General features: G+C 44.0%; 1 protein-coding gene across 1 annotated transcript in view; it reads left to right on the top strand.

The window, feature by feature from the left end:
• The first annotated feature begins 13224 nt into the window (after positions 1 to 13224).
• Positions 13225 to 19270, top strand: part of LOC121007899 (NACHT, LRR and PYD domains-containing protein 1b allele 3-like) — a 32151-nt gene continuing 26105 nt past the window's right edge. The window contains exon 1 of the mRNA XM_040440173.1: positions 13225 to 13299. The gene's annotated coding sequence lies outside the window, so the exon portion shown is untranslated. The remainder of the gene's footprint in view (positions 13300 to 19270) is intronic.

Genomic DNA, 19270 nt, shown 5'->3' with positions numbered 1-19270 from the left:
CTCCCAGTCCATGCAAACTTCCATCAGTGTGGAGTCTGAATGGTCTGTCATACTGAGCATATGCCAGGATGGGGGCGCTAATCAGGGCTTTCTTCAACTCGTCAAAAGCTTGCTGCTGTGGCAGCCCCCATGATATGGGCTGTGTCTTTGGACCCTGGGCATTCCCTCTCAAGAGTTTGTGTAGCGGACTGGCGATCTTCGCAAAGCCCTTTATAAATATTCGATAGTAACCAGCCAATCCTAAGAATTCTTTCACTTCTCGAGGCGTCTTAGGTTGCAGCCACTTACTCACTGCCTCTACCTTACTCTCTGCAGGGCGAACTCCTTCAGCTGATACGATGTGTCTAAGATACTCTAGGCTTGTTTGGAAGAGATGGAACTTCCTCGGTTTGATCTTAAGGCCATGAGAGCGGAGCCTACCTAACACTTGCCGCAGTCTCCTCAAATATTCTTCAAACGTAGGTGCATGGACTATCACGTCATCCAGGTATATCAGAATCGACTCAAAGCTCAGTTCACCCAGGCAGTGTTCCATTAGGTGTTGGAATGTACCTGGAGCATTCGTCAGCCCGAAGGGCATTCTGTTAAACTCATACAGCCCCATGGGTGGGATAAAGGCTGTTTTCTGTGCCCTCTGTTCCCCCTGCATAGTAATAAAGTCCTCTGTGCCCCTCCATAGTAATAAAGTCCTCTGTGCCCCTTCATATTAGTAATGCCCTCTGTGCCCCCACCATAATAATAAAGTCCTCTGTCCCCCGCCATAGTAGTAATGGCCTCTGTACACCCTCCATAATAATAAAGTCCTCTGTCCCCCTCCATAGTAGTAATGCCCTCTGTGCCCCCTCCATAGTAATAAATTCCTCTGTGCCCCCTCCATTGTAATAAAGACCTCTGTGCCCCCTCCATAGTAATAAAGCCCTCTTTACCTCATCTGTATTAAAAAACAAAAAACAAAAAAAAAAACAGTAACTACTCACCTTGTCCCGCTCCTGAGGCTCACAGTCTTCTATTCCCTGCAGGCACAGATCGCTCTGCAGCGCTGTGTGGGCGGAGCTTATGCAGATTACTGGGTTGCAGGCTCCACCCACACCTGCCTGCAGGCTGAATGGTGGAGTGAGGAGGTCTTTCTGAAGAAGGGGAGGAGCACGGGGAGCTGAGCAGTGAGTGACAGGACCCAGATCCCAGTGCTCCAGCAATCTGTATTGATGGAAGCGCTCATTGCTTCTGGTACCCCCCTGGGAGCCGGCACCCGGGGCAGACCATCCCCCCTTAGTACGCCACTATTCAATAGTGATATGGCCAGAAGCAGCACCTTACCTCTGAAGCCAGTCATTGGCTGCAGTGCAGCATGTGACCATGTCCATGCAGGGCTGGAAGAAAACAAGCCTGGGAGAGGAACATGGACGCGGCGGAGGCATCATGGAGGAATGGAGCGGCAGGGTCAGTATTCCTGGAGAACTCTGTAATGTCTAATGCTTCATCTGTTTCTATATACAGGGAGTGCAGAATTATTAGGCAAGTTGTATTTTTGAGGATTCATTTTATTATTGAACAACAACCATGTTCTCAATGAACCCAAAAAACTCATTAATATCAAAGCTGAATATTTTTGGAAGTAGTTTTTAGTTTGTTTTTAGTTTTAGCTATTTTAGGGGGATATCTGTGTGTGCAGGTGACTATTACTGTGCATAATTATTAGGCAACTTAACAAAAAACTAATATATACCCATTTCAATTATTTATTTTTACCAGTGAAACCAATATAACATCTCAACATTCACAAATATACATTTCTGACATTCAAAAACAAAACAAAAACAAATCAGTGACCAATATAGCCACCTTTCTTTGCAAGGACACTCAAAAGCCTGCCATCCATGGATTCTGTCAGTGTTTTGATCTGTTCACCATCAACATTGCGTGCAGCAGCAACCACAGCCTCCCAGACACTGTTCAGAGAGGTGTACTGTTTTCCCTCCTTGTAAATCTCACATTTGATGATGGACCACAGGTTCTCAATGGGGTTCAGATCAGGTGAACAAGGAGGCCATGTCATTAGATTTTCTTCTTTTATACCCTTTCTTGCCAGCCACGCTGTGGAGTACTTGGACGCGTGTGATGGAGCATTGTCCTGCATGAAAATCATGTTTTTCTTGAAGGATGCAGACTTCTTCCTGTACCACTGCTTGAAGAAGGTGTCTTCCAGAAACTGGCAGTAGGACTGGGAGTTGAGCTTGACTCCATCCTCAACCCGAAAAGGCCCCACAAGCTCATCTTTGATGATACCAGCCCAAACCAGTACTCCACCTCCACCTTGCTGGCATCTGAGTCGGACTGGAGCTCTCTGCCCTTTACCAATCCAGCCACGGGCCCATCCATCTGGCCCATCAAGACTCACTCTCATTTCATCAGTCCATAAAACCTTAGAAAAATCAGTCTTGAGATATTTCTTGGCCCAGTCTTGACGTTTCAGCTTGTGTGTCTTGTTCAGTGGTGGTCGTCTTTCAGCCTTTCTTACCTTGGCCATGTCTCTGAGTATTGCACACCTTGTGCTTTTGGGCACTCCAGTGATGTTGCAGCTCTGAAATATGGCCAAACTGGTGGCAAGTGGCATCTTGGCAGCTGCACGCTTGACTTTTCTCAGTTCATGGGCAGTTATTTTGCGCCTTGGTTTTTCCACATGCTTCTTGCGACCCTGTTGACTATTTTGAATGAAATGCTTGATTGTTCGATGATCACGCTTCAGAAGCTTTGCAATTTTAAGAGTGCTGCATCCCTCTGCAAGATATCTCACTATTTTTGACTTTTCTGAGCCTGTCAAGTCCTTCTTTTGACCCATTTTGCCAAAGGAAAGGAAGTTGCCTAATAATTATGCACACCTGATATAGGGTGTTGATGTCATTAGACCACACCCCTTCTCATTACAGAGATGCACATCACCTAATATGCTTAATTGGTAGTAGGCTTTCGAGCCTATACAGCTTGGAGTAGGACAACATGCATAAAGAGGATGATGTGGTCAAAATACTCATTTGCCTAATAATTCTGTACAGGGTGTATTTTATGAAGGATAGAATAGTGCGGTATACGATATTCTATCCTAGTGCGGTATACGATATTCTATCCTAGTGCGGTATACGATATTCTATCCTTAGAAAAAACAATCATGTCTTATTATATGACATTGGGATACGTGACACAGGATAAGACAAAATGGAAACTCCTACCCAAATACAAACCGGATTCCAAAAAAGTTGGGACACTATACAAATCGTGAATAAAAACTGAATGCAATGATGTGGAGGTGCCAACTTCTAATATTTTATTCAGAATAGAACATAAATCACGGAACAAAAGTTTAAACTGAGAAAATGTACCATTTTAAAAGAAAAATATGTTGAATCAGAATTTCATGGTGTCAACAAATCCCCAAAAAGTTGGGACAAGGCCATTTTCACCCCTGTGTGGCATCTCCCCTTCTTCTTACAACACTCAACAGACGTCTGGGGACCGAGGAGACCAGTTTCTCAAGTTTAGAAATAGGAATGCTCTCCCATTCTTGTCTAATCCAGGCCTCTAACTGTTCCATCGTCTTGGGCCTTCTTTGTTGCACCTTCCTCTTTATGATGCGCCAAATGTTCTCTATAGGTGAAAGATCTGGACAGCAGACCGGCCATTTCAGTACCCGGATCCTTCTCCTACGCAGCCATGATGTTGTGATTGATGCAGAATGTGGTCTGGCATTATCTTGTTGAGAAATGCAGGGTCTTCCCTGAAAGAGATGACGTCTGGATGGGAGCAGATGTTGTTCTAGAACCTGAATATATTTTTCTGCATTGATGGTGCCTTTCCAGACATGCAAGCTGCCGATGCCACACGCACTCATGCAACCCCATACCATCAGAGATGCAGGCTTCTGAACTGAGCGTTGATAACAACTTGGGTTGTCCTTGTCCTCTTTGGTCCGGGTGACATGGCGTCCCAGATTTCCAAAAAGAACTTCGAATCATGACTCGTCTGACCACAGAACAGTCTTCCATTTTGCCACACTCCATTTTAAATGATCCCTGGCCCAGTGAAAACGCCTGAGCTTGTGGATCTTGCTTAGAAATGGCTTCTTCTTTGCACTGTAGAGTTTCAGCTGGCAGCGGTGGATGGCACGGTGGATTGTGTTCACTGACAATGGTTTCTGGAAGTATTCCTGAGCCCATTCTGTGATTTCCTTTACAGTAGCATTCCTGTTTGTGGTGCAGTGTCGTCTAAGGGCCCGGAGATCACGGGCATCCAGTATGGTTTTACGGCCTTGACCCTTACGCACAGAGATTGTTCCAGATTCTCTGAATCTTCGGATGATGTTATGCACAGTAGATGATGATAGATTTCTCGCTGGGTAACACCTTTCTGATATTGCTCCACTATCTTTCTGCGCAACATTGTGGGAATTGGTGATCCTCTACCCATCTTGGCTTCTGAGAGACACTGCCACGCTAAGAAGCTCTTTTTATACCCAATCATGTTGCCAATTGACCTAATTAGTGTTAATTGGTCTTCCAGCTCTTCGTTATGCTCAAATTTACTTTTTCCAGCCTCTTATTGCTACTTGTCCCAAATTTTTTGGGATTTGTTGACACCGTGAAATTTGGAATCAACGTATTTTTCCTTTAAAATGATACATTTACTCGGATTAAACGCTTGATCTGTCATCTACGTTCTGTTACATATAAAATATTGACATTTGCCATCTCCACATCATTGCATTCAGTTTTTATTCACAATTTGTTTAGTGTCCCAACTTTTTTGGAATCCGGTTTGTATCTGAGCTCCGTACTGAGGAGGCAGAATGATTGCCCCGCTCTAGAGCAGTCCAGGACTCTGTACATATAGAAAGTGTAATAAGTGATGGACGAACATTGGCCGGGATGATTCGCGAACCCGATCGTGCGAACGCAAGTTCGCACTGGGCCCCATTTACTTTAATGGCAGGCGAACCTGAAAAACCTTCAGCTCATATTTGCAGCCACAAAATACTTACAAGAAGTGCACAAATCGTCCCACAACATGGACAGTGACATACTAGAGGGGGATCAATGACAAAAATTCCCCCCCCCCAAAATATGTATTTTAATCAGAGGCCATTTTTATGCGTCTTAAAGGGAAATTCTCAGAAATGTGCCCTGCTGAAGCCTAGAGAAATTTTATTTTGGGCCACGGGACTACAGGCCCCAAAATTAGGCATTCACCTGACAGAAAACATCAAATGATTATGTGCCTGGAGATAGATTACACGGTCAATGGATAACAATTTTACTGCAGGCCAGTACAAATACATGTCAAATACATATGTTTAAAAGAACAAAAAATTTAAAATTGGATTAAAAACATGGCTAATGAAATCCCCCCTCTTGAAAAAAAAACAAATGATAATAGTGTCTTCGGGGGTGCACACAGAAGAGAGTGAGGAGGGTGCAGATACAGAGGATGAGGAGGGTGCAGAAGCGGAAGGCTGAGTGAGCCACTCAACCAAGTCTGGTGCGTCCTTTGACGTAATCGCGCACATGCAGCCAGCCAGTCGCAGGGGCCACACGTGAGGTGCACGGTGAACAGATGAGGGGCCAAATCATATAACACACAGTTCATCAGTTTACTCACGGTTAGCAGAAAGCCTCCCTGGGCTGGCAGCACAGTGTTGAGGTGGACAGCACGAAATCCTCCGGGGCACGCTCTGTGGTAGGAAGCATCAGCCAAGATGGTGGTTGAGGTGCCCTTGATGTTAGGGGTGCTTAGGGTGCCTTGATGGTCCCTTGATGGTTTTTGTCGTGACGCCAGTACCGTTAATGGTGATACAACAATAGGTAGTAATAATGAGGTAGACAGTGGTAAGATGCAACTCACAAATTTTACTTTGGATGTCTCTTGGTTGCAGCAGTACAATTATGCAGTCTCTGGATGGTACAGAGTTAATTCTGCAAATCCACTGTTTTAGGCTGTTTAGGTTTCGTGGTTTTGGAGCAGTGGGTTACTTCTACGTCAGTGGAACTTCTGGTGAGGTTGCCGGAGGCTATGGTATCCTTCACCTAAATTACTCCAAAGGTCCTTTATGCCTGGTTCACGGCTCTTATCCTTTGGATAAATTTAAATTTGGCCTCTTCTCTTGTCTGTTTCTGGACTAGAACTTCTCTTTAGAGCTGACGTGCTGGATCTGCACCTTTCCACTCTCTCAGTGTCAATATCCACACTGACCTCTGGTCTCCACTGTACTCCACGCTTAATCTGCCTAATCTGTCCTACTAGGCCTGACCTGGATTTATATAGGACCCGAACTTTATCCCCATCTAGTGGCGGGATGTACAAATTGCACCTAATACGCCTGTTAACAGGGATTTTGCAGATACATAAATGCAAAGTTATACCAAACTGTACAATGCAATTGTTAAGATCAAAAAGTGCTTTTAAGCAGCGCCCACACACACATAGCGGGACGCTGCACACACACGTAGCGGGACGCTGCTGCACAATACAAATCCACTATAATATGCTTTCTATGTTAGAAAGTATATTATAAGTGTATTACACCCCTTAGTATATCACACCTATCGGGTTTATTTATAAGGTAGGGGGTGTGTCCATGTGCTGAAACGTCTCAATTGGCTGTCCTGTACCACCTGATGGATGTGTCATGGGTCAAAGTTTGGCGCTATGCAAAAAAATATGGCGAGTGCGAATATCACCATATGTTCGCATATTCAGCGAATTGCAAACGAGCAAAGTTCGCCACAAAACGACCACCAGGCGAACCGCAAGGCCATCTCTAAGTGCAATGAGTAGTGATGGACGTACATCTGCCGGGACAGTTCGCGAATGCGATCAAATGTTCGCGAACTGCAAGTTCGCGGCGGGTCCCATTAATTTTAATGGCAGGCGAACCTGAAAAACCATCAGCTCATATTTGCAGCAAAGAAATAATTACTAGAAGTGCACAAATAGTCCTACAACACGGACAGAGACACCAGATGGATTATTCCAATTTGCGATCTCCATTAATAATTTTTTTCAATGAGAAATATCGGCAATATAATTTTCGCGTACGCGCATGCGCAAATGCACTATACAGTACCCAAATGCACTATAAAGAAAGTATATTCATATATAACACCCCGCTTCAATCTGTTTTTTTGGGGGGCGACTGGTATATCACACCAGTAGAAATGATCTGTCCCAATAACGCTTGTCCCTCTATATACCTGCAGTATCACAGCAGAACCGCGCACGACTGCGCACAATACAAACGCACTATAATATACTGTCTAACATAGAAAGTATATTATAACATTGTACACGGAAGGCAATCCATTAGAATGTACATGAAGATAAAACGTAACCTTTAAAGGGTTTCTACCACCAGAAATACTGTTATGGAGCTGACTGATATAGCGATGCGCCCATGTCAGCACTACATAACAGTATGTTTCTAACAGTAGTTCCTGCAGCCGTTTTTGTTAAAAACGTACTTTTATAGATATGCTAATGAGCCCCTAGGTGCTATGTGGGCGTCATTAGCACCTAGAGGGCTCCGTCCACTAACCATTTCGGCCGCCCATCGCGTCCCTCCAGCCCGCCCCGCTCCTGTTGATTGACGTGAAACTTCTCAGTATCGAGTACCAATTCCCGCGCCTGCGCCGTGTGCGTTTGCATTCAGCGCAGTGAGTGAATGCCGCTCTCCTGGTGCCGGCTACCTCATTGTAACGTAGTTGGCGCAGGCGCAGTGAGGAAGCCGGTGACGGGAGAATACAGAAGCGCACGGCGCAGGCGCGGGAATTGGTATGATATACTGAGAAGTTTCACGTCAATCAAAAGGAGCGGGGCGGGCTGGAGGGACGCGATGGGTGGCTGAAATGGTTAGTGGACGGAGCCCTCTAGGTGCTAATGACGCCCACATAGCACCTAGGGGCTCATTAGCATATCTATAAAAGTACGTTTTTAACAAAAATGGCTGCAGGAACTACTGTTAGAAACATACTGTTATGTAGTGCTGACATGGGCGAATCGCTATATCAGTCCGCTACATAACAGTATTTCTGGTGGTAGAAACCCTTTAATAATGCTACTATGAGGGTCCATTCACACGTCCGTAAGTGTTTTGCGGATCCTCTAAACACGGACACCGGCAATGTGCATTACGCAATTTGAGGACCGCACATCGCCGGCACTATAATAGAAAATGCCTAATCTCGTCTACAATTGCGGAATTTTTTTGCGGAAATGGAAGCACAGATGCGGATGCGGAGCGCACATTCCTGCCCCATTGAAAATGAATGGGTCTGCACCCGTTCCGCAAAATTGATATCCCTCAAAATGAAAATAAATTAAATTATTAAAGTTAAACAAAAAGCATAGATGTGGTCGGCAATAACAAGCGCTCGGCGGCACCAATCAGAACCCATATGTCCTACCACAATCCGGGGGGTTCCAGTGCACATCGATGAATCCCGGAGGGAAAGCAAAAACCATCCATCCCTGGGCTAGATGACGATGTGGTATTGAAGGACAGGGGGGGCAAAGAACTGTCCCTGATATTGCCCTACAGGGGGGGCTATTCTGGCCCTGATACCCTAACCACAGACCACCCGTCCTGATAAGAGTGACCCCGTCCGGAACCTTCCATTATATAAAAATGGCCCTAGTAAGCCCATAGGCCCCTGACTTCCAGGTGATCACTATATAGATCTATGTGTTTTTGACTCATTAAGAAAAGTATATTATAAGTATATTGCACCCCTCTGTGTATCACACCTATCGATAGCACACCTATACCAGTCCTTAAAAGGACTTTTCTGGCCCCATTAGCCAGCGTTTGGTGTCCCTGCTCCACACAGCAACCTCTTCCTACACCGGCAAAAGACTGAATGTAAAATGGCGGCCAGATCGGGTTTATTTATAAGGTAGGGGGTGTGTCCATGTGCGGAAAGGTCTCAATTGGCCGTCCTGTACCACCTGATGGATGTGTCATGGGTCAAAGTTCTTCACAATGTAAAAGAATATGGCGGGCGCGAATATCTCCATATGTTCGGCGAATCGCGAACTAGCAAAGTTCGCCGTGAAACAACTGCTGGGCGAACCTCAAGGCCATCTCTAGTAATGAGTGCATTAAAGACAATAAAAGATTGGTGAATGAACTGGTGTATTGGACACAAATCCCCCCCCCCGCAATAAAAGACACCTATACAGAAGAATTTTAAAAAGTCCAGAAAATTTGAAGGCCATTGACATTACTATAAAGAAAAGGGCCGGTGACTTGGATTGACTCCTTTGGTTTAGCCTCTTGAGACGTCCAGAGGCTTCGCTTTCACTCCTGCTCAGGGTCAGACTGGGTCTCTTTGGGCCCATCACATGCTGTCACATGATCCATCGCCATGGTGATGGATCATGTGATGGCCCATGTGATGAGCGCAGTGATGCGATCAAAGGTCCTTTACCCAGGTCCTGAAGAAAGAAGAAAGGAGAGATTCCGGCTGCTCGAACAAGTGGATTAAGGTGAGTTAAATTATTTTTTTATTTTTTTAACCCCTCCAGCGCTATTGTACTATGTATTCTGTATTCAGAATGCTATTATTTTCCCTTATAACCATGTTATAAGGGAAAATAATACAATCTACACAACACCTAACCCAAACCCGAACTTCTGTGAAGAAGTTCGGGTTTGGGTACCAAACATGCCGATTTTTTTCACGCGCATGCAAAACGCATTAATATGTTTTGCACTCATGCAGAAAAATCGCGCATTTTCCCGCGACGCACCTGCATCTTATCCGGGCCAAATCCATTACACCCGTGTGAAAGAGGCCTTATGTCTAGGTAGAAGATCTTTTTGCATCTGCAGTTGGCGATAATGGAGGTCATATGGACATGCTATCGGATGTGGCCCAGAGGATTACCACAGGGGATCCAGTTCTGGATGATCTCCTCCTGATTCTTCAATTATCGAGAAAGGAAATTCACATAAAGGTTTGTAATGAGCTGACCGCCCCGCTGAAGATGTTCCACCTGTGCCAGATCGTGAGGTCCTGGTCTGAGCTCTTGAAGAAGTTCATCATTATGTCTCTGAGGAAATATAAAGCCTGGTGATGGAGGTGCATGGAGACGAGCGATCGCAAAGTGGAAAAAGTTTTCTTCCCACATTTTAATAACTTTAAACTATGAGGGCAGCACCCCACAGAATCATCTATCTTAGGGCTCGTGATCATATTGCATCTCCATACTTTTTTCCATAGAGGACTGGATCCTGTGATGGTGTGATCATACTCTATCATACACAGTAATATTTCTGTTACTGAAAATCACGCAGCCTATTATACCCTGTCTCTGGCAGGGCCTACTTGGCCTATCTACATAGCAGGCCAGGAGGTCAATGTCAGGCCACCGGCTGCAATGGCAAACCTTTGACACCTGGGCAATCAGGTGTAAAAGCTCAGGGCCCATAATAGTGTGTGACGTGTAAAGAGTCATCATAAGAGCAGCATACTGCCTTATTACTGACCCCAGAGTCTATACTATGTAGTCAATGGCAGAGCTCCCCCTAGTGGTGGGGCAGCATGCTCCTATCTCAGAACTGTGCCCTGTCTCTCAGCTGCAAGATGGGGCCCTGTTCTCCAGATAGGAGTCAGTCCCAGAGGTGGGACCTGCACCTACCAGATATTAATGGTATAAATGTCAATGAGAATAACCCTTTAATGACTGACCGAATGCAGTTTTGCTTTATGAGGTAGAAATAGTAATTTTTTGGTGCTGTTCGGGGATACATATAAATGACTGCGTGAGTTATATTTTTTGTTGCAATGGAATATAGAAAAGAAAGTGATTTTTTGTTTTTGGCATTTTTTTAAACACTGTCCACATTTTACACCTTTTGAAATAATCCTTCAGGTGATTACGGATGTCAGGAGACACGTCTCGTTGTAGTTCTGGTCAAGTTTCTGCTTTAGATCTAGCTGGTCGGAGCTTCATTATTTTATCCCTTTTAATTCTGTACTGTTTGCTTGTCTGTCTGTCCTTTTTGTTGTCTTTTTGTAACCTTTTAGCTTTGTACCTTTTTATATATCAAACCTTAAATTGAATAACCTGTTTATTGCTGCTCTAAACGTACCCACAGCCTCCAAGTACGGAACCACTTTGTTGTGTTACCATTGAAGGCCAGTGTGCCAGAGGTTTGCTGGCCGTACTGATAGGTGGTTTGGGGGTCTCTTCACAGTTTGGTAGAATAGTTTGTTAGGCTAATGTGAAAGCGGGGGTGGAAGCAGAGCTCCCCTTTACAGTCACATCCAAGGTCATGGCAGCCGGGCCTCCTCATGGCCCTCTTGGGTCGCATGTGTGCATGATCATGACAATAGTGATGGCGGTTTTAGGTTATTATAGTTGCGGATGAAGATGACCCACCAGAGAAGATGAGGGGGGATCTGTGCATAGAAAAGGCTGGAGGCACAGTGAGAAGGAAAGTCTGAGGAGGGGCAGCAAGCTGCTCAGCCCAGATCTGGGAAGTCCACAGTCGGTTCATTCAGGGATCCCCTCAGAAAATGCCCCCGAACTGCATCACTGGGAACAATACAAAGAAAACTTTAAAAACTTTCCAATTTCTTTATTTTTTTCAGCATTTAAAACTAAAGTTCACAAATCTCGTTAATCTGAGGAACCTGAACTTGAAAGTCTTGAACGGTATGACAGGATTAGGTCATCCGTGATTTACACATTTCATGCTAAAACAGATCTACTCCGACTGTACTGGTAAATTTCACTCTGCTTTCCAAACTTCATACAATCTTATGTGTCATGGAGAATGAGGGACTCAAACCAAGAGCCATCCATTGTGATCTTCTAGTGACAGGGGACCTCTGAAGATCTCTCAAATAAAGGTCCTTTTACATGGACTGATGTGTCGGGCAATTATCAGGAATGATCCAGACATTCCCAGTAATTGCCTGATCTTCAGCAGCGATGAGCGGTACATTCACATGCAGTGATCCCCTGTCCTCACAGAAAGTCACTGTATACGGCAGCACAATCTGCTGCACAGGAACAATCAGCTTTGGTGCCAGCAGAACGGCACGGTCACCCGATGAAGGAGCATCCGTTATTGAGAACAACCATTTATACAAACACTCATCCCGATAATTGGCCTGGTTTGTGGAAAAGGACCTTCACACGTGACCTCACCGGCTGCTGCTTGTGCCTGATCCTGCCTTCCATGGTGCTGAAATCTCAATGAGGAAATTCTGTCTGAGCAATGATGACCTCGCCCCAGCGCTGGCTTCACTTCTGATCTGTAATACAAAGCTTCGGCCTCGCCACTCGCTGGCCCGGCCCCGATCTCTCATGTCTGTCACTGGGATGACCGGGTGTCCGGTATGTGCTCCTCTTTTCCTAACTGATATGGTGTCCTTTTATACTTGCATTTTTGTAGTCTTTAGGTTGGCCTTATACATTCGATCAGGTAGGCTGAACAGGCAGACCTCTGGCCGACCACCTAATGTGTATGGGGGCCTCCCAACTCTCCCCGATGGCCGATAGCTGTCAGCTCCCCGATCCTTTTTTGTCAGGGTAGATAAGCTGCCCGCCAGAGGTTTCACTCCCACCCATTATCAATGAAGCCGGGCGTGCTTGTATACAGGGGGGATCAGACGAGACAGCTGCCGGCCAATCGAGTGTTCTGCCGACAGCTGTCTAATGTGTACGACGGGCTTAGTGGCTGCGCATCCTGTACGTTTGTAATAGAAATTGATTGAGGAATTTCTTTCCCCGATTAATGTTTTTTTAAATTTATAAAAATTAAATAAAAAAATCTGTAATCAAATGTAATGAGTGCGGCGCAGGAGCAGTGCTGGGGGTGTCCCCAGAAGACGCGCCCCCACTGTCCCCCCCACCAGGAGTAGTCCCCGGCCTGCAGGTAGGCCTCCAGGACTAGGAACACATTAATACATTTCTAAGAATATTTTTTATTCAATCTTATAATGTATAAAAAATAAATGTGAAAGAAAACTCCTCCGAGAATTTAATCCATTTCAATGAAAATAGAAAAAAGTTATGACAGATGAGTGACAGCAGTACAAGAGTAGAGGAGACAGTGTGAGAACCTAAAGTGTTAATATCATCATACAAGGAGGAGGAGTGAGGTTCATCCAACCCCCTACCTCAGCCTATCACATCTCCATAAACACCTAGCTGGGGTGAGGCCACTGGGTGGCTCCGTGATTCTCCCTAGGATATATACCCCACCAGTCCCTCAGCCTCTCCCTTTTCCTGCTGGAACCAGTAAGTAGCCCTTACCTTGGGTCCCTGCTTGTGGTTGGGGCCCCATGACCTCTCTAGCTCTGCTCTGCTGTCTGCTATCATGTTAGATGTCATTGTCATTTCCCTTCTTTACATGGTTGACTTACCTGAGGCTGTAGTTTTCTCTCTTATACAATGTCTCACCGGCGTCTCCTCTTGTGGCCTCACGTCTTGGTGAATCCTTGGGAGACATAGTCCTGAATTTCCTGAATCATCTTCTAATATGATCTCATTTATATATTGAGGAACCCAGGCTTATTCTATTCAATGCAGGCAGCTGTGGACTGGGATGTACTGGGGGCACCTACTTACCCCGGGCCTATAGTCCCTACAGTCGCCATGTTCTGTGTATATTAATACTAGAGCTCCTTTCCATTATTAGAGTTTTTGAGGACACCTTTTCTGCAGAGTTGTCGGCCACATATTGTGTAATCTTTCCAGTTCTTCCCATTTCCTGGTAGGCAGCGGAGACACGAGGTTCCCGTTACTTGCTTGTACTAGGAAGATATCTTCTTTCCTTGTTTATTTGCTTTATTATCTCCTTTTGAAGAAGAAAAACAACATTTTTATGTTTTCGTTGTAATTATTTGACCCTTTTGTAGTTACTCATCAGCCTTAAAGGGAACCTCCACATTTTAATACTGTGTAGTCTTCAGGTTTTCTTCTCTGTACAGAGCATTGCTGTCCTTACGATAACATTGTGGCTGCCTACGGTCACCACTAGGGGGAGCTTCAATTGGAAAACAGAACAGTCACTCCTTGCGATGCAATAATGAATTTTTTATTCGCCACTCATAAGAGAAAGTGACGCGCGTTTCGGCACATGCAAGTGCCTTTGTCAAACACAATTGAGCAGCAAGTTGCATGAAATGAACATAGGTATGTATTTAAATGGCCCGCCCTCGATCACATGATAGAAGCATTCAAGTCATGTGATTCCGACGTCATGTTGGCAAGGTAACAAAAATAGTTTACTAACATCTAATCTCATACAAAGATACAATAGTTACGATCCTTCTGTTTCATCGATGATCGCGATAAGTAAATCAGTTACACTGCGGAAACACATTGCAGAATATAAGTACATAAATCTAGCAAAGAAGATAAACATATCAAACAATAATACTCTTAGAAAAAATTTGGGGGATTGAGTCAGCACAACCTGTATGTAGGTGCACATCACTATGCGAAATACATATACAAACGGAAAATGCAAATGTGATCGCACTATGCATCCAGCATTCTGCCCTACTCTTATATTTAGATGTGAGACATTACAAGAAACTGGTCACCGCATACTCTCGATTTAACCCTTTGGGTGTCATTGCTTGTAGGCGGTGGATCCAGTAAGCCTCACGTTTAAGTAACAGCTCAACTCTATTACCGCCCCTTCGAGGTGGCAATACTTCTTCGATAATTTGAAAGCGAAGTTGAGACACGTTGTGTCTCTGTTGGTGAAAATGCAGTAGGATAGGCAATAGAAGATTGTCATTGCGAATTGTTGATTTATGTTTTGCAAAACAGAAGGATCGTAACTATTGTATCTTTGTATGAGATTAGATCTTAGTAAACTATTTTTGTTACCTTGCCAACATGACGTCGGAATCACATACTTGTTGAAATGTCCATGCGGCCTTTGTTACGTAGGCGAGACTACGATGCGCATGAAGGGTTGCTTTGCAAAAACATAAATCAACAATTCGCAATGACAATCTTCTATTGCCTATCCCACTGCATTTTCACCAACAGAGACACAACGTGTCTCAACTTCGCTTTCAAATTATCAAAGAATTAGCAAAGAAGTATTGCCACCTCGAAGGGGCGGTAATAGAGTTGAGCTGTTACTTAAACGTGAGGCTTACTGGATCCACCGCCTACAAACAATGACACCCAAAGGGTTAAATCGAGAGTATGCGGTGACCAGTTTCTTGTAATGTCTCACATCTAAATATAAGAGTATTATTGTTTGATATGTTTATCTTCTTTGCTAGATTTATGTACTTATATTCTGCAATGTGTTTCCGCAGTGTAACTGATTTACTTATCGCGATCATCGATGAAACAGAAGGATCGTAACTATTGTATCTTTGTATGAGATTAGATGTTAGTAAACTATTTTTGTTACCTTGCCAACATGACGTCGGAATCACATGACTTGAATGCTTCTATCATGTGATCGAGGGCGGGCCATTTAAATACATACCTATGTTCATTTCATGCAACTTGCTGCTCAATTGTGTTTGACAAAGGCACTTGCATGTGCCGAAACGCGCGTCACTTTCTCTTATGAGTGGCGAATAAAAAATTCATTATTGCATCGCAAGGAGTGACTGTTCTGTTTTCCAATTGAAGTATTTGGGGCGACGCCTGCTGACCGTGCACCCACACTTCCACGCAGTGCCGCCCGATATCTACAACAAGCTATCAGTCCTTCCGGAGCGAGCACGCATACTATGCAAGCAGCTACAGCATCACAGATGAACACCTTCAGCTACGATGACGACCATGCACGCCGGATAGTAGTGCAAGTCGATTCGTCTGTCGAATTTTTGAAAGTTCCTTCTAGCGAGTTTAGAAGCCGCGATTTGGAGAGAGAGTCCAAGCATCTAATCTCTCTTGAACTAAACGCGGCCACACTTGCTGAATATTATCGTACATAGCGTATACCACGGGGTCTACGAGTGAACCTCAGACCCACACTATTCTGCGATAATCCTGATTACTGCACTCGATTTGCAAATATTCTAAACAAGTGCTCTTTGGATCTGATCACTTTGACTATTGATCACCTCACTAAAGCTATCTCTAATAGTAAGCAGACCATTGATTCCATTGAAGCCCAATTAAAGGATTGTCTAAAGACGGAGGACTTACAAGCATTGAAATGAAAAATCGATAAACAATGCACAGATTTGAAAATGCAAATTCAAGCTACCAAAAGAACAAAGTATATTCGGGATTCAGAGGATTATTTAACCAACCATATATACCGATGGCAAGACAAGTCGGGTACTGCTATCCAAAACACCAGACGCCCTGGCCGCAGGGCAGGCAACACATCCTCAGGATCTGGGAGCGAATCTACCACTGGTCAGCAGTTTGGTTTTTTAGGGAGACGACGCCGTCCAAGAAAGCCAACACCAGGAGAGCAGACCGCTACCATCATCGGGGACGCAGACGCTCCACGAGTGACCCGCTCCCAGGTACACCCAATTCTTTAGTCTTAAATTTATCCTCTAAGACTTTGAGCCCAGCTCAAATACAGTTATTACAGAGGGGATTGTCATTTAGTCCTACCGCAACTCTTAACACCTTTAATCTGGACATGGACCTTCAACGCTTTTTTCGGTCTATGCGGTTAAAAGCTCACTTTGCTAAGGAGGGAGAGTCCACATCACAGGACACTAGACATTGTGATGAAATTACTGGTGTATTAACCTTGAAACAATTTGGTTTACGGCTGAAAAGCCAATATATGCCTCCTAAAAATGATCACCCTGTGGAAACATACATAGCCTTAGTAAAAAGGGATATAGATGCACTGTTGATCCAATTTAAGCAAGGGGGACATTGCCACTTACATCATAATCTCTTGATTGTAGAAAGACAGATTATTCATCATCTGTTAGATGATGATACACTCATATTTAAACCCACAGACAAAGGGGGAGCCCTAGTGATACTTGATCAGGATTATTACGTACAAGAAGTTTTGGGCCAATTATCTGATAAGGATACATATACAACTCAGTCCAGAGATCCAGTATTTGATATTAAACATGAGTTACAATCCCTTATACGGGAATATGAGGATAAGGCCATTATAAATCAGAAATTAGGAGAATTCCTAATTAAACAACATCCAATCACGCCAGTATTCTACACTCTCCCTAAGGTGCACAAGTCTATGGAGCGTCCACCTGTGCAACCCATAGTCGCGGCATCAGATTCAATATTGACCCCACCTGCTATTTTTCTTGAAAAAATCTTGACACAAACTGCCCCCTCTTATTTGAGGGACACCCAACATTTTTTTAGAGGAACTTAGAAAAATCAATATCGATGCAGAATGTGTTCTGGTGACCTTTGATGTGTGTAGTTTATACACCTCTATTACACATACCAAAGGTTTAAATGCTGTGCAGAGACTGTTGGACACCAGCCAGTATACATCATATCAAAAAGTTTTTTTTCTTGCCCTTTGACCATTGTCCTAAAACAAAATTATTTTATTTTTCAAGATACTTACTACCAACAGTGCCGCGGGACCGCGATGGGGTCTAATGTCGCACCGCCCTATGGAAATTGTTACATGGCACAGTTTGAACAGGATTTTATATATCCTTATCCACTTTTTCAGCAAAATTGTATTTTTTGGAAGCGTTTTATTGACGATGTGTTTTGCATATGGCGGTGCGACGTAGAGACCATTCAGAATTTTTTTCTTTATATCAACAATATATGGCCCGAATTAAAGTTTACGGTACACTGTGATTTTTTCAAAATACCTTTTTTGGACACTTGGGTCATAAAAGGCCAAGATGGCAAATGTACCACAGCCCTGCACACTAAAGATACAGATCGTAACTGTTTGCTCAGCTATGAGAGTAATCATCCACCGGATGCCACTAAAAGATCTTTACCTTACTCACAGTTCCAAAGGGTTAATAGAATTGTCAGTAATCCTCTCACCCGTAGAATTCGTCTTGATGAGATGACTAATAAATTCAGGCTGAGAGGATACCCAGAATGGTTATTAGAACAGCAAAGAAATAAATGTGAAACAGCACCAGTAAGTAATGTAAAAACCTCACAAAAGAGACCTCCCCTAGTTGTACAATACCATCCCTGGATTAACCGTGTAAGGGCCATTATCAATAAACATTGGAATGTAGTGACTAGGTCCTATCTGCAGATTCCAGAGTTTCAAAGCCCCCCCATGTTATGTTACAAACGGGCAGGCAATTTAAAGGATAAAATTATTAGAGCGGATATAGGTACCAATAGAAAAGGCCCCCAACAAACGGTATTGTCAACAGTCAGGAAAGGCACCTTTTCCTGCATAAACTGGATCAATTGTTCCAGCATAATAAAAGGCCCCTACATCTCACATCCACACACTGGGCAACAAATTCCAATAAAGGGACACTTCACCGGCAATAGTACTTTCATTGTGTACTTGTTGAAATGTCCATGCGGCCTTTGTTACGTAGGCGAGACTACGATGCGCATGAAGGGTCGTTTTGCAATGACAATCTTCTATTGCCTATCCCGATGCATTTTCACCAACAGAGACACAACGTGTCTCAACTTCGCTTTCAAATTATCGAAGAAGTATTGCCACCTCGAAGGGGCGGTAATAGAGTTGAGCTGTTACTTAAACGTGAGGCTTACTGGATCCACCGCCTACAAACGATGACACCCAAAGGGTTAAATCGAGAGTATGCGGTGACCAGTTTCTTGTAATGTCTCACATCTAAATATAAGAGTATTATTGTTTGATATGTTTATCTTCTTTGCTAGATTTATGTACTTATATTCTGCAATGTGTTTCCGCAGTGTAACTGATTTACTTATCGCGATCATCGATGAAACAGAAGGATCGTAACTATTGTATCTTTGTATGAGATTAGATGTTAGTAAACTATTTTTGTTACCTTGCCAACATGACGTCGGAATCACATGACTTGAATGCTTCTATCATGTGATCGAGGGCGGGCCATTTAAATACATGCCTATGTTCATTTCATGCAACTTGCTGTTCAATTGTGTTTGACAAAGGCACTTGCATGTGCCGAAACGCGCGTCACTTTCTCTTATAAAAAATTAATTATTGCATCGCAAGGAGTGCCGGTTCTGTTTTCCAATTGAAGTATTTGGGGCGACGCCCGCTGACCGTGCACCCACACTTCCACGCAGTGCCGCCCGATATCTACAACAAGCACTAGGGGGA

Source organism: Bufo bufo, chromosome 7 (genome assembly GCF_905171765.1).
Source record: "Bufo bufo chromosome 7, aBufBuf1.1, whole genome shotgun sequence".
NCBI lineage: Eukaryota > Metazoa > Chordata > Amphibia > Anura > Bufonidae > Bufo > Bufo bufo.
The sequence above is the reverse complement of the archived record's forward strand: the minus strand, read 5'-3'. Positions and strand labels throughout refer to the sequence as shown.